The 20,774-nt window shown below is 46.4% G+C and overlaps 1 protein-coding gene across 1 annotated transcript in view; it reads right to left on the reverse strand.

Moving 5' to 3' along the window:
* Positions 1 to 20,774, reverse strand: part of SLC9A3R2 (SLC9A3 regulator 2) — a 74,418-nt gene that overhangs the window by 22,706 nt on the left and 30,938 nt on the right.

Consider the following 20,774-nt stretch of genomic DNA (forward strand, 5'->3'; position numbering starts at 1 on the left):
TCTCCACTTTTTGGGGGCTCCAGTTCTCCTCCTCCTACCCTGCAGTGAGCAAACAGCCATCTGGTGAAGTCCTAGGCAAGACTCTGCAGGTGACTCAGTGTAGCTTTCTCCCACTTTCATTCAGACTGTAGTTTATTAAAATATAGTTTTTTAAAAAATAAAGAAAATACCTAAAGCTCCCCCTACAAGAAAAGCAAGAAAAATAGAAAATCCACGTCCATTGCAAAAACGAACATACTGTGTAACTCTTGGCCTGGCAGAAAAGAGGCAGCCAGTCCTCTGACATAAGTCTTAATTATCTAAGTGTCAGGCGAACAGATTAGATCCACACATGAAGGTTCAATTAAATTGATTTATTGGCTAACCCTCTGCACAGAAACCTCCTTAACTAAAGTCAGCACCTGCTTAGAGTTAGATAAAGGTCAACAGCATTCAAGGGGGAGCCGGGCTTAGTTTGCTTGTAGCTACATAGGTGTTCCAGGCTGACCCACTTTTCACTTACACCCGGGTTTTGCTATTCTCTCTCCTAAGCTAAGTTTGAAAAATAAATAACGCAAAACTAAGCTGGCTCAGCCTGGTTGAGATTTAGAGAGGAGACCACCAGGAGATTCCAGGACAGGCAAGTTGAAACAAAATCACAAGAGAACACTGCCAAAGAAAACCAAACGGACATGTCCAATTAAGATACCAGGAGTTAATGCAGGCTGAAAAGACACCACTGAAGAAGCTGATCTTTCTGGGCCAGTTGGGATTTGGAGGTAAGGTCATTCATAGAAGATAGAATAATGGAGTTGGAAGGGACTTTGGAGGTCTTCTAGTACAGCTCAAGTATAAGACCCTATATATCATTTCAGACAAATCGTTGCCCAGCCTCTTTCCGAAAGCCTCCAGTGATGGAGAACCCGCAATTTCTGAAGTCCAGCTATTCCACTGGTTGATTGTTCTCACTGTTAGGAAATTTTTCCAGAGGAGGGGGAGGGAGTGGTCACGTGTGGGTTTTCTCTTAGCCTGATTGGTCCAAAGACTGAGAGCAAAGCTTTAAATACTGGTGCCTTCCAATCCTGAGATTCTCTCAGTCTTTGGTCCAAGCACTGTTAGAGAAATACTTAGGTAGGATTTATTGTTGTTTCCAATCTGGTTTCTATTTGGCTAAATTGGGCATTTAAAACTTTTCCAAAAATTCTAAATTGTGCAGCTGTGGCCCCAAGGGCGTTTGGCCTCCCCCCCGCGGGCCTGGAGCCTCAGCCCTATCCCCGGGAGTGCGGGGGTGCCTGGCTCCAGTCTTCAGGTGCTTGAGGAGCAGCTTTCCTGCGGCAGCAGTGGCTTCAGCGCCTCGTGGAGCGCTCGAGCCGCCCGCGGAACAGCTGATCGCCCCGGGCGGCTGCCGTGCCGCCAGATTTGTAATTGCTGCTGTGGGGGCCGAGCGGGGGTGAGGAGAGCGTGCCTGGGTGCCGTGCGGCTCTCCCCGACTCAATTCAGCGCGGCGCCGTCTCCAGGGAGCCCGGCTGAGCCGCTGGAGTGTTTGCCGGCCTTTTCGCCTGCACACGGAGTTCCGGTGGCCATTTTAAAGGTCGCCACGTATGCAGGGCCTTGTTTCGGCCTGCCTCATGGGTGAGGCCTAGCACGAAGCTTTGGGCCTAGTTCCCCCACAGATCTTTAGGCCCTGGTCCCGGTGGGGCTTTCGGAGGCCTGTGTTCCTGCTCCTTTCGTCGGACACGTAGGTTGGCTATGGACGAGGGAGTGGAGATTCCCTAGGGCCAGGTGGTGGGCCTGACTGGGGGTGAAGAAGCCCTGGATCAGGAGGTGGGGCGGGGGGCTCCCCCCCAGGGATCCTTGGTTGCCTGGCGCCCTTCTAGGTCCTCCACTAGGGAGGAAGCCAGGCAGCATAGGGCGCTGGAGAAGACTTTTGCAAGGGCAGAAAGGCAGGCCCAGTCGGCCAGGCCTTCATCCCAGGACAGGTCCAGGTCCCCCCTCGGGCCTGTTTCCAGCAGATCTTCCCCTAGGGGGTTTAGCCCTGCTTCTTCATCGAGCTCTCCCAGCAGGTCTCGGGCCTACTCCAGGAGGAGGCATTCCCCCTCCCCTGCAGGTGATCCTCTGGAGGGTACGTCCAGGGGCCCCTGCTCCTCTCACAGGTTGGCACCTCAGGGGCCTGGTTCTGCTTATGGGGATGTGGAGGATCTGGATAATCTTCCTGAAGGAATTAAAAGACTTATTTCTGCAGCCATCTCACGGGGCATTGCCCAACGAGACAGGGGCTCCCTTTCTTCTAGGCATGGGGGGCTAGGCAGAGCCCAGTATCGAGCTTCCTCTCCTTCCATGTTTAGTGAGGCTTCGTTCTTGGGGGGGGGGAGAACCTCCAGGACATGGGCTTCTCGGATGATGAGAATGCGGGCCTTTCAGACGAGCCCTCTTCTAAGTGTCTCTTTGTTCCTGCCATGTTCAAGATTCTCTTAGACAAGGCACGGCAGACCACTAAGGTAGGGACGGGGGATCCTTCAGTGCCCCCTCCTAGGGATCCTGACATGGCCATGTTTTCTGCTACGGCCACCAACAAGGAGGAGATTCCTGCTCCTCCCCTGTTTTTGGAGGTCTTGACCAATCAGTGGGCTCGCCCCTCCAATTTCTTGGCTCCCCGCAGTAATGACCGCCGGCACTATAACGTGGAGCAGACCTTTGCTCAAGCCATTCAGCTGCCAGCCATTGGCAACCCGGTGGCCGCCCTTGTTTCCTCCTCTCCGGTGGTTTCGGGCGATGCGGCAGATAAGATGAAGCCGGAGGATAAGTGTGCAGAGCTTACCTTGCGGAAGAATTTTAACGCCACGGCATGGGCTATTAAGTCCGCAGCCTCGGCTTCCTATTTTAACCGCGCCACGGTCATGTGGCTTAAGAAGTTTCAGGAGCGCATTCCTATCCAGGACGAGCGGCTCCACCAAGATCTGTTTCAGATCATGGCGGCCTGCCAGTTCTCTGCTGATGCGACCCTGGATACGGTCAAGTTTGCTTCCAGTGCCTTGGCCACCTCTGTCACCTCTCGTAGGCTTCTTTGGTTGCGTCACTGGCAGATGGATAACAAGGCGAAATGGGATTTGGCAGCCGCTCCCTTCAAGGGGCCAATCTTTTCGGGGAGGCCCTTGTCCCCATCCTGGTAGAGGATAAGGACAAGAAGAAGGTTCTTCCTTCTAATGCTAAGAAGCCCGAGGCTAAGTCACGTCCTTTCCGTAGGCAAAGTTATAGGGCTGCAGATTACGGCTATAACTAGCGTTTTTCTTCTTTCCCAGCTGATAGGCAGTTCTCCGGGCCGTCCTTTCAGGACAGGAGTCGTTTCCAGGGTCAGACCAGGCGGCCCTTTAGTGGTGGAGGCGGCCGTCCCTACCGCAGGGGGAAGTGACTCGAACCCAAGTCATCCCATCGGCGGCCGCCTCTCCCTCTATGCGGATCAATGGGACGAGATCACGTTGAACGCTTGGGTCTGAGCCACGGTTCGTCACGGTCTCAGGTTAGAATTTCTCTCCACTCCTCCAAACCTCTTCCGGTCGTTCCCTCCGTCTCGGGGTTGGGAGCGCCACCGCCTGATGGATCAGGCGATTGCCCACCTTCTCGACATTTGGGCGGTGGAGGCAGTTCCTCTAGGGGAATGAGGCCTGGGCCCTACTCCAACCTCTTCGTGGTTCCGAAGAGTACGGGGGGCTGGAGGGCGATTCTAGACCTGAACATGTTTCTGGTGTACAGGCGCTTCAAAATGTCCTCCCTCAAATCTATCCTTAAGGGCATCAGGAAAGTGGACTTCCTGGCCTCCGTGGACCTCACGGAGGCCTATCTTCACATTCCTATCCTGCCCGCTCACCGCCGGTTCTTGAGGTTTTTGCACGGGTCCCGCCACTACCAGTACAGGGCTCTCCCCTTCGGGCTGGCCTCAGCTCCCTGGACCGTCACGAAGGTTCTGGCGGCCCTGACAGCTCATCTACGGTCTGTTCCAGTGTGGCTCCAATGTTATTTGAACGATGTCTTGGTTCAGGTGGGGTCCCTTCCTCAGGCCATCTCGGATCTTCGGCTCACCATTCAGAGCCTTCAAAGCCTGGGCTTTTCGGTGAACTTCGCCAAGAGCCATCTTTCCCTCTCCACTCGCATTCTCCACCTGGGGACAGTCATAGATTCCATGTCGGGGGTGGTGAATCTGTCTCAGGAACGGCAGAACAGCCTTCGTCAACTAGCAGAAAGCGTTCGCGGAAGGCGGTTCACTTCCATCCTCTCTCTGTCACAGTTATTGGGCAAGATGGTCTCTTGCATCGGGATTGTCCCATGGGCCAGGCTTCATCTCAGGCCCCTCCAGTGGGAGCTCATCCCCTTTCAGAGGGGGCGGTTGAGCAATTCTCTTTGGACTCTCCGTCTCCCGGCGGGGGTCCGTGTCTCTCTGGCGTGGTGGCTTTCCCCGGCCATTCAGTGGGGCTGCTGCTTCTGGGAGCTGGACAGGGTGACCGTCACCACAGAAGCGAGTCTGTTCGGGGGGGGGGCCTTGGTGGGCTCTCAGATGGCGCAGGGCAGGTGGATGGCCTCGGACCTCCGCCACAACATAAATTGGCTGGAGTTGAAGGCCGCGCGCCTGGCTCTGCGTCACTTTCAGTCCTCGGTGGAGGGGCGTCATGTGCTCCTCCTGACGGACAATGTGGCCACCAAGGCTCACATCAACCATCAAGGGGGGACCCACTCGCGCCCCGGTTGAGCCTCTCCGGTCCATTCATTTATGTTTCTTGTTGTTGAAAGTGGCCTTCCTGGTGGCGGTTACATCTGCCTGTCGTATTTCAGAGCTGGGTGCCCTGTCTTCTAGGGACGACCTTTGTCACTTTCAGCAGAACAGGGTGGTGCTTCGCCTTGACCTGGCCTTCGTCCCAAAGGTGAATACCCCCTTTCATAGGGCTCAGGAGATCTTCCTGCCCGACTTTTGCCCAGGTCCATCCAATGACAGGGAACGACTCTGGCATCGGTTGGATGTCCGCCGCACTCTGCGGATCTACCTCCGGCGGACCCAGGGGGTCCGTAGGTCGGAGGCCTTGTTTGTTTCCTTCCAGCCGGGGGCGCAGGAGTCAAGGGTGTCTTCGGCTACCATTGGCCGTTGGCTGCATCAGGCCATTGTGGAGGCTTATGGGGCTTCGGGTCGGCCGGCCCTGTCGGGGATCACGGCCCATTCTACTAGGAGTGCCACGACCATGGCGGCGTGGGCCACAAGGGCCCCGCTTGAGGACATCTGTCATGCGGCCACTTGGGCTTCCCCGACGTCTTTCATCCGACATTATTGTCTGGATGCCTTCGCGTCTGCAGACGCGTCCTTCAGTCGGAGAGTCTTGCAGGGGGTGGCGGCTGAGGCTCCCCTTGGGCCCTAGTGGTTCTTGTTCTCCCTCCCTGGGACCTTAGCTTGGGTATGTCCCACACGTGACCACTCCCTCCCCCTCCTCTGGGAAAAGGACGTTGGTCTTACCTGAACGTCTATTTTCAGAGTGGGGGAGGGAGTGGTCATGACCCGCCCTGAGTTGTGTTCCGTTGGTGCCAAGGGGAGGGCCCGGGCGTTCCCGGGGTTTGTTGTGGTTGTTTTTTTGTTGTTTCAGTTGTACTGTTCGGCTTCGAGAATCTGGGCCAGGATTGGAAGGCACAAGTATTTAAAGCTTTGCTCTCAGTCTTTGGACCAATCAGGCTAAGAGAAAACCCACACGTGACCACTCCCTCCCCCACTCTGAGAATAGACGTTCAGGTAAGACCAACGTCCTTTCTCCTTAGTTCTAGGCTGCTTCTCTCCGTGGATAGTTTCCAACCAATTTATACACTTTCTGCCACAAGGACAGCATAAGGAGGCTCCTCCTAAGCCACCAGTGACCAGAAAATGCTTCCTGGCATCCCTCCCACCCACCCCAACTCTGTCCCCTCCAGCTGATCTGGCATCCTTCAGGCCATCCTGTCAAGTCAACTGCTGGGCCTGGAGCCATCACCTCTAAAAGCAAGGCCCTGCTGCAAAATTGGTTTGGCAGAATGAAGGCTCTCCCTCCCTTCCCCTCCCCTCTCAGAAAGAGACAGAAACACAGAGACAAACAGAGACTATATACTTGTCTTGACAAGCATGGGAATTATGAAAAGAGGCGTGCATGGCTTATTGGGGTCTCTAACAGACAACCCAGATCAGGTCTCATTTAATATACAAATTTGGTCTTATTCCATTCAGTTCCTGTTTTCTATTAACTCAGGATTACTTTTTTCTGACTGTATTTCTTTCAACGTTTCAAACTGGGACTGCAAAGACCCAGGATAGAAGAACAGAGAGCTTGCAGTAAGAAAAGACAGGAGCACCTCAGATAATTTTGCTAACATCTGACAGTGGAAAAGGTCAGAGAGCTCCAAAACAAATTCTGTTTTTGCTTTATTGATCATCCAAAGGCTTTTTGCAGGCCTTTAAACTCTGGGTGCCCAGGGCTGCTACCTTACCTGCCTCCTGAAAGAGCTGCATGACTACAGGAAGCAACTCAACTCGTAAAATGGAATAAGAAGCAGAAATTAGGATTAAACCGCTGGGAAAACTTCAGCAGGCTCAGAGATGCTGACGATGCCACTTGGATGGCTGGAAGCGAGGCAGTTTCTTCCTTTGTCTGCTTAAGGATGAAAAAGGGGGGGCCAAAGCCGGCCTGTGGCTCAGTATTTAAAAAGGCCTCAGCTTCTCTCAACAGGCAATGCCGACTCCATGCAAATGGACAGAGAGTGGCAGATTTTGTCTTCCTGGGGTGAAAGCTTCACTGGGGTGGCGAATGGAATAAGGAGAGGTCTCTTCCTTGGGAGAAAGACTATGGCTACTCTGGTAAGACCAACTAAAGTGCAGAAGCCTCAGACTGCAACCAAAACCCTGCAAGGCTGCAAGCCAGCCAGGTGACTTCTTTCCGGAGAAGTAACAAAAGGTTTGAATATAAGTTGGGGATGGAGGGTTGGCTGAGGGGGTGTACTTTGTCCACACAGATTCCTCCTAACCAAGCGGTTTCAGATTGTAGAAAGTAGCTCTCTGTGGGAGATTTGCCTCTTTCAAAGCACATTATGTCAGGATATTGTTCTATACAAGCAAAGGTTCAGGCAAGTACTCCTATGGCATTGCTCCAAGCTGTCGCCAGCATGCCTTCATGCAGCAAAGAAGACAAATGTCCCCCACCAAGCAAGCGCTTCTACCCCACAAACCCCTCTGACCTGGGCCATTGCTTGAAACCAAAACCTCTAACCAAGGGCTCCTGCAAAGCAACAGGTTCATGTAAACGGTCTGCATCCTGGTTCAAATTAGCCCCAGGTGGCCATGGAAAAATAAAGAGCCACATGAAAGCAGGAACTGAGGCACAGTAACAACAAGGGTGCAAACTGAGGGGAAAAACCTGCTATAGCAAAGATGAAAAGGCATTCAAGTTATTTTTCGTTTTTATTTGACTTGCATAAAATGTTGTTTATTTTAAGCCCCATTTCCCCTTCTTTCTTTTTTTAGATAGGACTCATGTTGGGTGCCTTAAGCAGAAGGTCAGAAGAAAACAAAGGGGCAGCTCACAAAAACTTCTGTCTTTAATAGTTTGTTAAACAGAAAAGGTGTGTCACTCATGGGTACTTTTAACCAGGGGTGGGTTCCTGCCAGTTCTAACCTCTTCTATAGAAGAGGTCCCACAAATCTACAGTGCCATTTAGAACCAGTTCCAGCTCCCTCCCCCATCCGCATATCATCAAGATGAAGAGCGAGAGGAGGAATTCTGGTAGTTGAAGTCTACAAGTCTTAAAGCTGTCAAGTTTGAACACCCCTGGGGTTTTTTTCTAAAGGGTTAGGGGTACGAGGGTCTTGTACTTGACAGCTTTAAGACTTGCGTGCTTCAAATGCCAGTTTCTGAGCCAACATTTTGGTTGCTAAGCAAGAGAGTTTCACCACATTTTACAAGTTGGCCACACCCACCCAGTCACATGACTGCCAAGCCACTCCCACAAAGCAGGCCACACCTACAGAAGAGGTTCTAAAAAAATTTGAAACCCACCACTGCTTTTAACCTGCCAGAAAGGAAAGCGACAACCAAGCAGCTTCTTCCTGTTGTCCATTACAGTATGGAACTGCAAACATCAACATCGCTTTTCTTGCAAAGGCAGAAGAAGACCGACAAGCACTGAATATGCTTGCAGAGTTCGCATCATCACCTTTCTCCGTTTTTTCCCCCACAGGCGTTTTGGCTACATCCTTTATCCCCCACCCTTTCTTCTTTTAAGGGAAGTCTGATATATGGATAGTGCTTCATGGACATTTTTATAACATGTCAAGATAGATTTAATTTTAATTTGTTTTCTATTATCCAATGTTGTGTCATCTGCACATTTGATCTCTCCACCTCCAAGTCATTTCAAAAAGTGTTGAAAACTTTTGACTTACTTTGTCTCAAACCTAATAAGGATTCAGGCTAAATTCCAGGTGCAATTTTCCAGCCCACTTAATTGCTATGCCATCCAGCTCAAATTCAACTAGCTTGTCAATCAAATAGATTAAAAGACTGAAATCAAGATATTTATGCTTGTATCATTCCCAAACCTATTTAGAAGTTACCCATCAAAACAGGAAAAGGGAAGAGTTGATCTTAGCAAATCCAGGCTGACCTCTGGTGCTGCCTAATTATCTGGGTCCTTACAGTCAATTTCTCCATGATTACTTTCCAGTAATTGGTCAGACTAATTATCCACTGCTCCTTGAAACCTTAAAATAAAGAAAAGAGGCAACATTTGCCTATCTCTAGTCATTCAAGAGTCCATAACGGTTAACGTAACAGGCTTTCAGCAAGTCCTTCTGGATCCTAAGATACAATTAATCTTTTCCTGGAGATTTAGCTCATGTAAAGAAAGTATTCCCTGGCCATATTGCCATCCCATTTCATTTTTCAAACTTGCCACTTCATTCCATACTTCCAAAACTGCAACACATCTTTTTGAAATCTGGCATCTACATTTCTTGTTTCTTCTCCACATCTGCCCCCCAAAATAGTCCCTGCAATGCAGATGGTCCTTAGTAGACTGCTGGTGAAAAGCTATCCCCACATGCTTTGGGGGAACCAACCACCTTCCATTTCTTACAGGGCCTCAAAGACCGAAAAGGTTCCTTGTCAAAGACAAACTCTCGAACTGAGAGCAAGGCTTCAGACGAGCCTCTGTCGTTTTGACTCTTCATTGAAGAGAATTTGTCTGGTTAATTGGTCTGGCAAGTATCTTTCTGTCTAAAAGGCTGAGAATGCTACTGGCACCAAATAAATTGTTTAAGGACATATGATCTTTGTCCCACCTTGGCAGAGTCTTTGGGAGAGGGGGTGTGTGCTGTGACTGGAAGGGCTGGCTTTGCACTTTGGGTGTTGGACATAATTCAGAACAGACAAAAAAGAAGATTTAAGGAGGAGAAAAGAAAGGAAGGAAGGAAGGAAGGAAGGAAGGGGCTCTGGGGTCTGGAAAACTGGAGCCAGTGGCTTGGGTTTACGGCCTGCAGTGGGATAAACTTATTTTGCCACTAGATGTTTTAAGGGACATTTTGGTAGGATTTTGTTTGATTTTTAGACAGTGGGATCCTACCCCGAATCTTAAAGATATCTTGTTTCTGGCTCTGTTAATTAGTGCCCGGCAGAGAAATTGTCCTGCATTTGTTCTTACTATTTTTCATTTAGTTTGATGGAAGAGAATCTGAATAGAAGGTTCTGGTGATATCTGGGATTCCTGCACTTAGCAACGAGGTGGGCAAGGGCTGGACTTGCATGTCTGGAGATTCCCCTCCCCCAGCTGTTCACAGTTTCCAAAAATCCCAAGGAAAGCTGGGGGGAGTGGGGGGAGGAGGCTGCCAGGAGGCCTTTTCTCCTGCACTCTACTACTCTCTGCTGCTGCTGCTGCTGCTAATGCTAAAGAAGAGGAGCAGACTGTGATTTTTTTCCCTGGACAATGGATACATTTAGTGCTTTAATTCAAAGGAAGAGAACTTCAGAGATGTTGTTTCCCCAATTTCTTTCCTATAATTTTGGTGGAGAATTTTGCTTAATTTAAATGATCGGTTAACTTCCTTTAGGAAACATCAACCCCAAAGAAAATTAAAATCCAGGTCTAAGGCAGCCATTTTCTGCTATTTCTCCCTTTGGCCAATATTGGACTAGAAGGTATTTACTTGTCTATGCAGCCCATTGGGTGGTTGAAGCCCGACTTCCAGAGTTTCTGGATTCCAGATTCCCAAATCTGGGCTAGTTGTGTGTTATGTAAGCTGCACACAACTCACATCCCATGGACACTAGGTACAGAATGCTTTCTAGATCTGATTATCAATCGCAATGTCTACTCTCCTCAATAAAGCGGGAAGGCCTCTGTAAGGCAGCCAAGTTTGAGCCATCTAGCTAGCGCAGGAGCCAAGCAGACAGGATGACCATGGGACCATCTCCTTATATATAAATGCAATAAACCTTTAACCTTTAACCTTTACTCTGAGGGACAAAACTTCACCTTCAGGTTTTGTAGTCCACCACGAAAACCTCTGGCCTTGCAGGGACTCGCCTCTTCCCCAGGATGACTGCTGGTACTCATCCTATTCTGCAGCACATGCAAAATTGCAGCACAAGATCACAAAGATGGCTTCAGATAATCCGTTTGTTCCCCGAGAGAAAAGCCATCATGTGAACAGGGGGATCTTTCCTTGCTTTTTCCCTGTCAGACTCGCAGCCTGGCAAATACTAGCAAAGGATTTCTTGCTACCATCCCACCAGCCTGACCTATCTTAATCACATTTGAGACTGGGTGTAAATCTCCAGATTTACACTTGCAAATGTCTGCCTCTGAAATCCAGCCAACTTTCCTGACAGTTCCGATTTCTACACCCTCAACTCCTGATTGAAAGGCTGAGTGATGACAGCCAGGAGATAATCCCATGGTGAGATAGCAGAGGGATCTTGTCCCGCATATCCACGTTGGTTGGCACCAGATCGTTTACCCATTCACTGCTCGAGCCTCTTCTTGACAGCCAGGGCTTCCGAGGGGGAGGGCAAAGAGTTCTCGAGGAGAGTTCTCAAGAACTCTTTCTGGGATCTGGGTATCAGCAGGATCTTTGCGCCCACTCCCACAAAATCCACTTCAGGGTGGAGCTAATCTTGAAAGCAGCCATTTCTGAACTGTGGCAACCTTAGAGGGTGGACGCCCAGGTCCACCTACATTAAACCTGTCAAGATTGACCGAGGCTGCTGCAAGGCAGCCCTCAAGATAGATCCTGTATGGAAATGATCCGATTCATGAAGAACCCAAGGAATGAGCAGAAAAAACACCTTCTGGCTGTTCTGCACCCACCCCTCTTGGAGATTCCAGAGGGTCTACCTATGCAGGTGTGCTGGCCCAAGGCCAGATACTTATTCGAGCCAACAAAAGATTCTTTCTATTTGTCTAGGATCAGGATTGAGTCATGCAACTTTTTAAAAACAATTTTGTATTTGTTCAACTCAGGAGGCACCCAGAAAAGCCTGCAGTTATAAGTGGAGAGCAAATCTGCATAATAAAATGATAAATACAACCATTGAATAATGCTGCAATGGGGCCATTATGCTCTTCTGCTCAACCAGACCGTTTGTTTTGGGGTCAAATTGCTATTTCTAAATATTTCCCTACAACACAAGGGAAAGTGTTTCTCCTACTCCTCACCAAGTTTCTCCTCTCAGCATAACTGCTGACAACTTGCAAGACCATTTCCTCTTATGTTGCAGTATCAAAACTCAAAAAGATGTAATATCAGCTCTAAGATAGGTGCAGCCACATTAAAAAAATCATTTTCTTCTTCCCATTCTATGAGCCCACCCACTCCTGGTCTCCCCACCCCAAAAAGTACAAAGGCAGCCCTCCCCCCCCCTGAAAAACTGACAGCAGAACACCTGGAGAGCTGTGGGGGGGGGGGCAGCCCTTTCGCTTTCTTTCCCCCACTGGGCTGCCCCCCCCACCAGAGAGAGGCCCTCCACCTGCAAGGTGATCTCACCGGCCAGAGAAAAGCTCACCATTGGATCCTGCCGACCACATAGAGCCAAGACGGGCTGGTCCCCAGATTGCTGAGTAGGACCATGGAGCCGGCTCTGACAACTCGCCTTCCTTGGCACTCTGTGCGCCTCAGGCAGAGAAAATAAAATAATAACCACCTGGTGACATCTCTCCTCCTTCCTGGAAGAGAGGCAGCTGGTAAACAATCCAATTATGCAGCCTGTACTGAATGGCTCCCTAGCCAGGAAGCTGGGCGGGTGGCTGGGACATCTGAATTGCTACTACGCTTCTTCTCTGCAGTGGGAGACCAGAAGAGCTGCCAAATCTTCCTAAGGTGCCTATATATACATACACCTATACATATACATATACATACACACACACACACACACACATATATATATAAAGAGAGATACATACATACACACATACACACACACACACACACACACACATACATACATCTTCACCGCTTCAAGTTCAAAAGAGGGCGGGGGGGGGGCAAATCCAAAAATACACTAGGCCTACATTTATACAGTCTCTGGAACCATGCCATTCTATGCCATGGAATCCAGCTTGACAATTTTCTCCTACCAGTTTTTTCCAGAAATGCTACTTTTGCAGAATTCCTGTACAGCCCGATATCATAGCACATTTATATGAATCAGTTGAGTCTGGTTGTGATAACTCCTGAAGGGTGTCAGCTGACTAACACCCCTCCCCCCCCCAACATTCTTCCTGCATTGACTTTAGCACATTGCACTCCACTGCCTCAGGTAAGCCTATCAGAAGGCCATGAGATGGCAGGAGGCAGTTTTATCTCTTTGCTGCCATCTAGTGATCCCGCAAGTCTATGCAACCTGAGTAAGACATGTTGCACTGGCCCATTATTAGAGTGCCAGCCTTACTGGATAGACCAGATGGGAAAACAACGAGATGAAGTAATTCTACTTTATTGTAAAGCTATATTGGCAGAATCTTGCAAACTGAAAGTACAATTCTCTCACTGTCCCCCTACAACCAGAGAAACAAGGGAGGGTCCTTGCCCCATCCACTCTCCAGCTGCGGGCTCTGCCCTCTCTTATCAGACCGTTCCCCATGCAGCATCTCTTCACCCCAGCTCCACATTTTTCCCACATAGGATTTCAGAGAGAGAGAAAGGGAGATGAAAAGTGAGCTGTGCATCACACACTCTCTCTCTGGAGGCCAGGGAGCACAGAGCACCGATTGGCCACAGAGGTCTCACCTGCTGCTGGTTTAAGAGCTCACAATACCAAGTAGCCTTACACACTCTTTCCTTGTGCAAAGACTAAAGGAATGTGAGACACTCCCTGGAGAAAGAGACAACTTTCAGATTAGTGGGACTGTGTGTCCTGCCATGAGATTGACTGGGGGTTGAAGAGCAGAGGCTACAGCTAATGTGAAGCTCCCAGATCGAGCTGGTCTCATGGACAGCTTCCTTGGGGAACCCATTGTTTCTTTCCCCCTGCAGAAAAAAAGAGGTTTTGAGCAAGAGAAGGCAGCTTTGTAAGCCCAAGGTTAGAGAATCTGTGCAAGGCAGCTCCGTCTCCTCTAGAGCAGTCAAGTCAGCAAGCTCAATTGTCTTTCGTAACTTCTATCACACAATGTGACGCTGCACACTGTCACAAGCGTGCACAGCTGGCTCCTCTTCCCTGGCAAGTGTAACAAATCAGGATATTTCCCAGGCCTTCAGGCCAGCACGTTCTTGAGGCACCACAAATATTTTCAGCCTGCCTCAGAAAATTCTTCCAAATCTTCAGAAAACAGGAAATGATTCAACTGGTTGAATAATAAGAGCGCTGAGCTTTCCTAACTCAAAGTACGCACAGGCAGAAAAACCTATTAAAACTTGTATTTGTAAAATTAATGACTAATGGACACCTTCAGATTGTCATTAAGATTCATGCTTAGATTTATTACAAATGTATTACATTTGTCTTCCAAAGTACAAGAGTTCACAGTGCTCTGCAAACTAAGGAGCAACTGGATTGGTGCTGATGATAATATCAAATCAACAATTGGCTTTGTTAACCCAGAATCGCAGTATGTTGTCTGAACCCAGCCCTTCTCATCGGGATTCTTTGGGAATTAAGGCAAAATAGGAAAGATACTCTAAGCTGCAAGTTTTGTTACAGTTTTCTCCACAAATCACACTGCCAACAATCTGTATGATGACAATTTTACAAATCTATCTTTGGGGGCTTCTGGAGCAGCTGTGGACCACATCCGCCTGCAAGCCATCAGTGTTCTGACCCTGGCTTCCTTTGAAAGAAAGAAACAAAGGTCTTGGTCCCGACAAAACCTCTTTTATTTACATGACTCTGATATCCTTTCATTCACAGTCAGCAAGGCTTTAGCAAACAGTCTTTCAGAGGAATGTTTATCCACACATACCTTATCTCGTTTAGAGCGCTAAACTTTGCAAAAACTTTGCACAGAGTCTCTTATAATCACAAACAGAACTTTCCTGACCGAATGAATGGTTTCCTGCAAAAGCCCACTCCGCGTTTGTTCCTCTTTGTTTCCTATGGGAGGGGTCAATCATCTCCAACGTGTGGCTTTACTCTTAAGTCGACTCTGCTTTCTTAGTTGTTCTTGTCTTCTGGCAGCTCTGCACATGCATATATTGGGAACAGTCTCCAGCTGTTCTTCTGCCTCACTGCTGTCTAACTCCCTCTCTGCCTCTGACGCAGAGCCCTCATCTGAGCTTTCCTCAGCCCCCACGACTGGCCCATGTTCCTCCCCAACCTCTCATTGTCCGACTCTGCTGGCCACCACCAGCATTCCAATCTAAGAATTATCCAAGGAACATGGATCCAACAGGGTGGTTGGTGTTTTTTTTGTTTTTTGTTTTGCAAATGCAGTTGATATAGCCAAAATGGTTATTGTAAAAATGTATTTACTTTGTTATTCCGTATAATGCTCCATTAACTATAAGAATGATTTTGTAAAAGCTTTTTCATCATCCACCCATTTGATCCTTAGATTTCTACATTTTGTTTTTGCCCCCCCCCCCCCCAAATTCTGTACTTTGGCCCTATTGTCTCTCTGGCATTGCCAAATCTACAAAAATTATTCTTTCCTTTTCAATTATTTATTTATTAGATTTGTTTGCTGCCCATCTCACCTAGAGGACACTCTGGGTGGCTTGCAAAGATCAATAGCCAATAAAACATTCAAACAATAAATAATCATAATAATTGTTCGTTGTAATCCCCAAATAGGCATCTTAGGTGCGATCCCAAAACACCTGGGCATGATTTGAACCTTATCAGCCTTGACAAAATCCCCATCAGTCAATTGCAAAAGGCAGCTTGACTCGGACAGCTTCCATTCTGAAATGATACGATCCTATAATCCCTTAATTTGGGCTTGAGTTAGAGCAATCTGATGGAGCTGAGCATTTACTGGCCAGATGCCCTTCCTGACACCTAAATGGAGCTCCCAGTAGATAATTTCTCTTTCTGCCCTAAGAGAGAAACTTTGGCTGCTACCTAGGATTGACCTCTCAACCTTTTGAGTGGGAGGCAAGCATCTTCACTTCCACATCATCTAACTAACTCTAATTAACACCACAAAACATCAACATCTGCTTATCCCAGCTCCTTGGAAAGGACTCCATAGGTGGATAAAAAAGCCAAATCCAGTCTGAATATCTGGACATCTGTGTAATGAACCATATAGTAATAATTTACAATTAAAAGACTGGGAGGAAGATAGCTGCTCTTCTCTTAATCTGCCAGCCACCTCCAGCATGATACACCCCTGTTGGGGCCCCAAGCCAACTACTGTTATATCTGTAGTGTTGTGTTCCAGATGGCAATCAATTTGTATGCCAAAGTCCCCTAAACTGTTAACCTCTTCATTTGCAATAATTTTTTTCAATGTTGTGTTCATTCCACATTTGGTAAAGTTGAGAGTTGAGTTTCTGTATAAATTTCAAGGGGTCATAGTGGTTGATAGTTTGGTTGATTTAATTGATCCACCCACACACAAGTGATTCACAGTAGCTTACAAGATTAAAGACAAATTTCCCTTCCCCTTGGCATCACACACACACACACACACTCATTGCCCTAGGAAAAATGCTGAACTATGAACCACCCAGAATAGTGGGGCTCATCTCCTGAGCCAAACACCTGAGGTTACTCTGAGCAATTTCTTGCATTCACGAGCCACACCAGCCTTGGTTTCATCCAACTTTCTTTATAACCGCTGCATTGCTCTTTGATCCATGTTGAATCCTTGCTTGCATTGTGTTTTTTTCAATGCTTGTTTTCAGCTGCAAAAAAGAACCTTTGTTTCCTTCTTGAAAGTGCCAACCATTATCAATTCCTGGTCCTGCCCACTTTATTCTCAATTTCTTTTATGTATTAGCCATGTAATGTAATTATTTCCTCCATGTTTTTTTCTTCAATCCTTTTACTGTCAGTAAACCATGACCTCCAATATTCCATGGTACATGTAGTCAATAAACATCACCATGGATTGTGAACTATGACGCACTAGCATCAGTTTTGGGTTTTCCAATTTAAATTGTTTTATTCAAGCTGTATCCCGTTTTCTCCGTCAGCAATATATCTTATTACAGGATTGATACACCCATTATTCATGGCTGTACAGTAATTGTATTTCCACCATTTAACTTTCCATGTAGAACTTTTTAAATATGCTAAGTGTTTTTAATTTCACTATGCAAGATGTTTTCTGATCCAAGTATTCCTAGATATTTTGTAGTTTTCTTCTATAGGCAACTGCATTATTTTGATCATTTTTTCCTTTCTTTATGCTGACCATTGCACATTTGGTAAATTCAAATTCCACACTGAAATCATTACTATATATCCTTATAATATTAAGGATTCATTTTTGGTTTTTGATTTTCCATAGACTTTCAATCAACTATGTATAAAAGGTACACTATTTTTCCATTTTCTTTTGATAGTTCATATCCAGGTTTTGTTTTTATTCAGGACATTAGTGAAGGGTATGACTGAGACAGTGAAAAGCAAAATAATGAATCTCCTTGGAAAATTCCTATCCTGAAGTTTACATTTCCCATCAAAGTTATTTTCCATTTTTTCATAGCTTCTTTTACAAAATTTGGGTTTTATACACTAATGCCAAACATTTGCAAGCATTCCTATATGCAACTAAGTGAAGAGGATCAAATATTCTTTTATAATAATTCCTAACTAAGTTAATTTTTCTTCACTTGTAGTTTTAAAATATCATTTTGTCAACCAACAACTGGCCTTTTGCTCTTTGTGGATTTTTAGCAAATCTTTTGTTCAAATGAACATAAAATGTTTGAACAGTGCACATCAGTTAGCAGTCTGAACTTTCTTGGCAAACAAAAACTGTTCCACAGTTGCTTGCAAATACACTTTTGTCTGTTTTTTATTACTAAAAGTGTTCTATCAGTTGCCATTCATTGAAGAATGAAGTTTCCAGTCTGAAAGATGACATTAAATTGAATAGTCCACCTTTTATCAAGTGTCATCAGATGCTTGAGCCAAAATTTGGGTCCTTCCTCTTTTCCTGCTGCAATCCAGTTCTTAACCTGCTTTGCCTGGTTTTTAATTTCTGATGTAATAGCCATTTGGACTCAGCAAAAGCTTTTCTTAGTCTCTTTTCTCCGTTTTGAAACTTTACATTCTATTGAGTTATCTTGAGTATCACTCTAATATGTGAATGTATCACTGTTATCAGGGCAAGCATATATATTTTTGTAGAATTTCTCAGCAAAATTTGTTAAAAAAGAAATTTTGGCTTGTTCAAAACTGTGATTTATTCTACCTTCATATCATTGTTTCTTTGAAATATGTGAGACTCAATGCTTTAATTCTTCTGAGACTTCTTTAATCAACCTAGCACTTTTATGTCTATATTTTTTTCTTCAAATTCTTCCCATTATGCTCAAGAACTGAATAGACCAGCAATTGTCAGCAGCCAAACAACTAGTCTGTACTAACATTGTAGTCTCCTGCCTAATGTAACATCCCTATATGCTATACATATTCCCATCACTGACATCAGCTCAGAATTTATCCATTTTTCTTTCCGATCAAAAGTTCCTTTTTGGTGTCTGATGTTATTGCTCTTGTTTTATTTCACTGTATTTCATTTCTTATGTTAACACTGCATGATGGATAATGATGATGATGATGGACTAAACAATTGTATCAATATTCTGCCTTGTCCCCAACAAATCACTGTGATTCATATGGGTACGGCCCAAATTTTATTTCTTATATATCTTACCTTTCAATCAGGAGCTCAGTGAAGTCCCCACAGAACAACCACTCTGTGAGGCTGAGGAAGGACGAGAGGTCTAAAGTCACACAGTAGGGAATTGTGTTGACCGGACTCAACACAACACTTGGGACTGAGGCCACAAGGTCCACTCAGTGGGGAATGAAAGTGGGCAGGTGGGGATGAGTGAACGGAAACCACATACTTTTCATCAAGATGTAGGTTCCAATGGTGTTGATTGAAGCTCCATCCTTTTTTTCCTGCAATGCCTCCTAAATCAGTATTTCTCAACCTTGGCTGGAAAATTCTGGGATTCAAAGTCCATGCATCTTAAAGGGGCCAAAATTAAGATACACTGGCCTACACCAATGTGGGTGTCATCTTAACTTTTTTGGCCACAGGCCTGGGGAAGACCAGTAGATGGTCCTCCAAGCCAGATTTGGGGTCAGAGGAGGGCTCCTTTGGTAACCTCCAGCTTTAGGGATCGGAGAGAAAGAGAAGCGTTTCTAGCTGGGTGAAGTCTACAGAGCAGTTCAGCTCGACTGCCAGCTCTGCTTTCTCTCCTGTCCCAGACAAGAGCAGCCCCGAAACTCCCACTCAGCTTGCCTGGAACGGCTGGTGACTCTGGCCTCATCAGAAGGAAAGTGCTGGCAGTGAGGAAGAGATGGCAGGAGGGAGGTCCGGGAATGCATGGGAAGGCAAAATGTTTTCTGGGCCACTCATTTTTGCAGCTGGTTTATTTGTTCATTCATTCATTTGTATTACACCTAAAGTGCTCCAAGGCAGCGGCCCTCTAGGTGTGTCAGAATGATGTCTGTGACTTTGAGGAGCGGGAGTCGCACATCTGGGGAGCAGCAGATTGGAGAAGACTGCTGTGACAACGAAGGAAAATAAATTACCATTTTTTCTCGAGAACATTTCTACAAATCATCTCTCAGACAAGGGACAGCATAGGATGCAATTGTCACCTGCTGCAAGTATATATCTGTGCTTATTTGAAGATTCTCTCTGCTCCCCAACAGACCGCCCTCCCCTCAATCCCTGCATCTCGGTCATGGTGGGGCTCCTGTGGGGCTGCCCTAAACTATGAAATTTGCTGCCTCGGGAAGTTGAGCAGAAATTTATGCTGAATGCCTTTGGCTTAATGACCTCTTAGACACCTTTACTTTACAGATAGTCCTCAACTTACAATCATTTATTTAGTGACTTATAACGGCACTGAAAAAAGTTGCTTACAATGGGTCTTCGCACTTATGACCGTTGCACCGTCCCCACTGTCCTGTGATTAAAATCCTGGCATTTGGTGAGCGGAATGTATTTACAACAGTTGCCATGTCTGGGACCAGGGCAAAGGCCACTGGCAGCCCTCAAGGCTGCTTCCAATAAGTGAAGTCAATGGGGAAAGCTGAATTTGGTCAACAACCACATGATTCACTTTGCAACTGCAGTGATTCACTTAACAGTCACAGCAAAAAAGGCCATAAAACTGGGCACAACTGACAACAACCTCCTTGCTTGGCAATAGAAATTCTGGTCCCAATTGTTGTCATAAATGGAGAATTTTCTGTTTTTATATCCTTGCTTAAGGATATAAGGCTGAATTTGCCTGTTAGAGCTTATTTTCTTCACTCTTTGCAAAACATTGTATGTTGATATTGTTTTATTGCTGTTTCCACTGGTGTTAGCCATCCTAAGTGGGGCTTTACAGACCAGACTAATGGATTATAAAAGTTGTGCCCAAATAAATAAGTAGTAAGGTCTGAAACTTTGTATTTTAACAAATAAATATTTGCCCTTGGAAACAAATCTCTACCTGCAATAGACAGTTTTAGGAGGCCCTCAAGAGTACCTTGTTTAAGATCTTTCCAGAATTGCCCTTACTTTATATCCGGGCGAGAGCTCTACAGACTGTGCAGCAGCCCTCCGCAAAATATCAGAACCAGAATCGAGCTTAGAGGTCTTCTAGTCCAGACCCCTGCTCAAGCAGGAGACCCATGTCCAGTCTCTTCTTAAAAACCTCCAGTGATGAAGCACCCACAATTTCTGGAGGCAGCTGTTCCACTGATAGATTGTTCTCACTGTCAGGAAATTTCTCCTTAATTCCAGCTTGCTTTTGTCCTTGATTAATTTCTATCTGTTGCTTCTTGTCCTGCTTTCGGGGGCTTTGGAAAATAAGTTGACCCCCTCTTCTTTGTGGCAGCCCCTCAAACAATAGAATACTGCCATCATGTCACCCATAGTCCTCCTTTTTCTACTGACCAAATGTTGCAAGCATTCTTCATATGTTTTAATCTTAATTACCTTAGTTGCTCTTCTCTGCTCTTTTTCCAAAGTCCAACATCTTTTTTGTAATGTGGCGACCAAAACTGGATGCAGTATTCCAGGTGCGACCTTACTAAGGATTTATAAAGTGGTATTAATACTTCACATTCTACGCCTCTATTTATAAACCAAAGATTGTATTAGCTTTTGTGGCTGCTGCCACA

This window comes from Thamnophis elegans, chromosome 14, assembly GCF_009769535.1.
Source record: "Thamnophis elegans isolate rThaEle1 chromosome 14, rThaEle1.pri, whole genome shotgun sequence".
Lineage (NCBI taxonomy): Eukaryota > Metazoa > Chordata > Lepidosauria > Squamata > Colubridae > Thamnophis > Thamnophis elegans.